General features: G+C 34.5%; 1 long non-coding RNA gene across 6 annotated transcripts; it reads right to left on the bottom strand.

Annotated features, from left to right (window-relative positions):
• Positions 1 to 849: 849 nt before the first annotated feature.
• Positions 850 to 4679, bottom strand: LOC147496276 (uncharacterized). 6 transcript variants are annotated; one of them, XR_015194615.1, is made up of 7 exons: positions 4486 to 4619; positions 3890 to 3945; positions 3783 to 3829; positions 3139 to 3371; positions 2842 to 2944; positions 2447 to 2759; positions 850 to 1154 (listed from the first exon to the last, which is right to left on the bottom strand). It is a non-coding gene; the product is annotated as an uncharacterized LOC147496276 (long non-coding RNA). The 6 variants fall into 6 exon arrangements; XR_015194614.1 differs by lacking the exon at positions 3890 to 3945 and having other exon boundaries at positions 4486 to 4671; XR_015194611.1 differs by lacking the exon at positions 3139 to 3371 and having other exon boundaries at positions 3890 to 4004; positions 4486 to 4626.
• Positions 4680 to 4946: the final 267 nt, after the last annotated feature.

The raw sequence follows: 4946 nt of genomic DNA, 5'->3' as shown, positions 1-4946 counted from the left end.
TTATTATCATCTAAAAATTGTCCTTGAGAATGATTAAAAAAAAAGTTGGTTTTAAGAGTGATTTTCACTCGAAAATAGGCCTTGAGACCAATTTCTTGTACTAGTAATTACCACTATTTTTTATGGGTAATCTTAAGCTATAGTTGATTAGCTAATCTACCCGTCCTATGGCTGGGATTACTACTAAAAAGATTATCATTTTTTAAACTAATCCCAATGTAGAAACATTAGAAAAACTCATATAACCAAAAAAATCTCAAAAGCCTTAATCATGAGATATATAATTGTCACTATAAATAAAAACCATTATTAGAACATACCACATTAACTAATATAGTATTTTGGGTATGTTTGTTTATTGGGATTAAAGTTTTAGTGTTCAACAAAAATCTCATAGTGTTATGCATTTTAAAAGTGATAGTGCTCACATTGTTCTAGTATGTGTCAATCAAATTTGGTGGAAAATGATAACCATATTCACAATTTATTGAATTAACATGCACAATGTGTTTACAATTCACTGATTACAAACAACTGAAAATCTAGTACAAATCTGTTAAGAGTGGCAGAATACATTCATGCGAGATAATTATGGGTGAAGTTGAAAAGCCATATCAATCCATAAACCATATTGCAAAGCAATAACGATAATTTTTTCCAAAACCTTACTTGAAAGAAAAAAATAAAATAAAAGAAAAAATAATATGGAAAGGAAAGAGTCGACTCCCCGTATAACTTTGCTGGAAAATAGTTTGTCCCTGATCCTCATTCTCAACTGTTATCCAGATAAACGACTACCAATTATGATTTCATTGCAGCAACATGTTTAAGACTAACGTACAATGAAACTGAAGACAAAAAACCATATCTATAGCACTATAGCATTTTGTGAAGGGATACTAAAGAAGTTATTATAGTTATATAACAACACAATTAAAGAGAATGTGAACTTCCCAAGACATAACCATCTTATTACAGTATAAACAAAATCCCAGTAAATCCAACGTTTTTTCTCCTTTAGTCAAAAAGTTAAACAATCCCCAAGGTCAGGTGAGAGTACGGTGTTCTGACTATTCCGCACACTCCATTTTGTACTCCTCAAGCAACTAATGTAGCTTGAGACTTCTGGTGCCTATTGAAGAATAGGGTCCTACCTGCATAATGGTGAAAAGAGAACCAATAATTAGTAATCAGAGCTGCTGAATACAACAAAATATCATATACTTGTGAGCATTACGAAGTTGCCTAGGCATAGAAAATCAGCATTGGTCGCACACATATAAAGCCTACATGCTATTTGAGTAAGAAAAGTTCACAAATGTTGTGCATGTGCATTATACACTTGGATGTTTGTTGACATATGAAGTCTCAGATCCAGCACAATTCCTCAAAGTTCTTCGTTAGCATGGTCGCATGTGAGACTTTTGCACATATAACATGCTAATTTTTGTGTACTCTTCAATCTTGGGAGCTTGACTTTGCAAGTAGAGAGAAAATCATACACAACCAAAGTACAACATTAACTTATTTGTTATCCACATTATACCCAAATGCAACTTAATTACCACATAACACCAAAAGACAATCAAACGCAATGTACAATTATTCCCCAACATGAATGCTACTTAATTACCACAACACCAAAAGACAATAAAATGCAATGTACAATTAGTTCCACAACATGAATGAGTGCTAAACTCGTTCACGAATGAGGCAGTGTCTCTAATCAAAGGCTCATGGACATGAGATACAAAATTGAATTCACCTCTTAATGCATCCTAGTCGATACATTAAAATGCGTCAAAGACAACAGCAACAACAACAACAGCAACAACAACAACAACAACAACAACAACAACAACAAAAAACATAGTTATGTAAGCATGCTATGTAACACAATTAAAAAAGATGAATCCCTTGGCCATAGTTTTGTAACCATATTCTATAACAGCGACAACTTCAGGTATTATTATTAGAATATTTTTGAACTTTAAAATTTTGTCATCTGGATGAAATGGTTAGTCCAAGCCGCCTCAGTGCCAAGGCATAAGTGTGCTTACTCAAGGTGATAAGCAACTACTCTGTAGTCTATAAGAGCTCCAACAACAATAACCTAAAATAGCACCCTTAAAAAGGGGGAAAAAAGGCAGAAATAAACATATACAAATATACTCTCGAGTCATTACAATCAAACGGACCCAATGCATGTTTAGGACCACTTGCATTTAGAATTTTAAGTATTTTGTTAGTAGATAGGTAAGCAGTATCATATATTCATGTGTTTAGATGGGATTACTCTTTTGTGAAGTTATTTGTACTTCTTGAGTTCTTGTACCTTGATGATAAATTCAGTCATCTAAAAAATGATATCACATCAATGATATGTATGAAACAATCAAGTAGGCATATATAAAGAAATAAAAAGGTTTTCATAATTGAGTCATACCTTGGTGAATGATCGGCATATTATCCGTTTCCCTCATATCCTTTACCCTGGCCTGGGGTTGACAACGGAAGGATGCATTTTACGTTGGCATAGCTAAAAATAGTTTCTGCGCATGGTACGGTAGTATTAATGTTTCTTCTTATGCAAATTCTAGGAGATATTACTCCACTTAATTATTCCCTTTGAGGTCTTTTTCCCACTGGAGTGTGCTCAGGGCTATGGCGAGATGTAAACGTTCACATATCTGAACATATATAGGATCCCCCGATGCCTTGCCAAATTTCCCATCACCTCTAGCCATATAGGTAACTGTCTGAAATATCAAGAAAGTGATATGTAAGAGACCATTTCATGGGTGGAACATATTCATTCAAACCTATAAGAACGAAGCAAACCTTTCGAGAAAGCTTGCAAGTGCTGCCTAATAGTTGCCTCGACATGAAATTAATAAGTGATGGCAGAACAAATTCCAGTTTCAGATCAAGAATGCCCATAGTCCTGTGCAAAGGAAACATATATTATAGAGCAACAAAACAGGCATGTTAAGCAATTTTGCTCCTTTGTGAGAAATATGAATGCCATTAAGGTAGCTGCATGCTCAATGCTCTGACATATAGAGAGCTTAATTAAATTTATCAATTCATTTTGGATCAATAAATAAAAGTCTGCCTCAACAAAGTTCTACCAAGTACCAATTAATCATCGAGTTGTATGTCAAAGCTATTCAACATCAATCTTCTACTGTTTCCATATGGCTCATCTATATGGCTGTTCGATCCAAAATCAATGTCAACAACAAATGTGAAGGCAACACAGAGAAGGTTAGTATCCTCCTATATGGATATTCCTCTTTATATTTTATATATGAGTAGAGTTCCCATGCCTGACCCAGACCCACATCCCAGTGAATGACATACCTAAAATCCTGTTACACAATTCAACGAGACCCAAAATTAGTAACTAAGAATGTTTCAAATGTTTATAACGCAATCTATAATCACATTTATCGTACTTCCAGTTATACAGGTGTACATCTAATGGTAGGACTTAGGAGTGTTCACACTTCACACTATTAGTTTGTTACATTGTTTCCTAAACTGCAAGCAAACAGTAAGAAGTTTGATCTTGAAACTCTTGTCCTTTTGGTATTGGCTTTCCAAATATCCTGATCCAATATGCTTTAACGTGTGCAAGAAAAACAACAAAAACTCATTGAATTGAAAATGACGTGCAAATGATGAAGTCATAAATTGAATTCAATAAGAGATTTAACATGATAATAATATATTAAATTTGAAAGTCAGAAAAAAAGAGGGAAGCACAAAGAAGTGTGTACCTGGTGGGTATCGATGACATATTGATAGTCGAGATTTAACTGAGAACCTATAATTGAGATGTAGAGTTATTACCAGCAGACCCCAAATGAAAAATACACGTACATACCGAAACAGAAGGTAGAAGTGATATAGAGATGACCCATCAATTGCTGAAGCTTTTTGCTGCTATTTTGAATGCAAACCAAATGATTATGTAGCTATGAATTCCATATATCCATTCCCTTTAAAGAAATTTGAGTTTTTTTTTAATAAAGAAGTGCGATAAAAGGAGTAAAACTTGCGTATAGTACGTTTTGACTTTGATCATAGATGGTGTTCCAATTAAGTTCACATACAAAAAATCAATGTCAACTGGAATAAACCGACAATGGTATGGAAACAATAGCAATTAACATCAACTATGATATAAAGTATAATAAAAAACTTTGGTTAAGTGACATTAACGTAGAGTCGAAGCTACGGAAATACCCATCAGAAAACCATTTCTAAAGTTTTGAAATGTAGAACCATGGCGGTCTCAAATAGATCTTCAACAACTTGAAATTCGAGTAAGTTAGAACACGTACTATCTTGTTTGACAAAATATATCTAAATTATCTAAAACCGTGAGACAAATGGTTTTGATCATTTGAAAAAGGCAAGCCAGAGTTGGTTAAATTTCTAACCTAAAAAAAAGAATGAGAAATAAAAGAAATAACTTACATGAGTGAATTGGTGATGCCAGAGTTCTTCTTGGATGTCAATCTGATAGAAATTAGATTGATGATTTTTTTCCCCCGCAAAAAGCCTTCAATTGTGCGGAGTGGGTAAAGCTTCACGAATGCTTTGGGTTTTGGTTTGTTTGTTGGGTTGTTAATTACTTATTTACCCACTCCGCACAATTGAAATAAGAGCATTTGCAATGCAGGTGATAGAGAGGGGGTAGTGATAATTATCACCTACTTGGGTCCAAAACTGCTGTGCAATGCAGGGTGATAATGAAGGTGATAATTTTCCCCAGTTCAAAACGAGGTGAAACCAACTACCGAGTTTATCACTGACTTGTTAACTTCGGACGGGATGTTGGATTCCGTCTGGATTACAAAAACTCACCGAATGACGGAATCCAACATCCCGTCCCCGAGTCCTAACGGCTACCAACGGTCAAAAAGTCGAAACGGTCA

The sequence above is a fragment of the Coptis chinensis genome, chromosome 5 (genome assembly GCF_015680905.1).
Source record: "Coptis chinensis isolate HL-2020 chromosome 5, ASM1568090v1, whole genome shotgun sequence".
Lineage (NCBI taxonomy): Eukaryota > Viridiplantae > Streptophyta > Magnoliopsida > Ranunculales > Ranunculaceae > Coptis > Coptis chinensis.
This window is presented reverse-complemented; position numbering and strand designations above follow the sequence as displayed.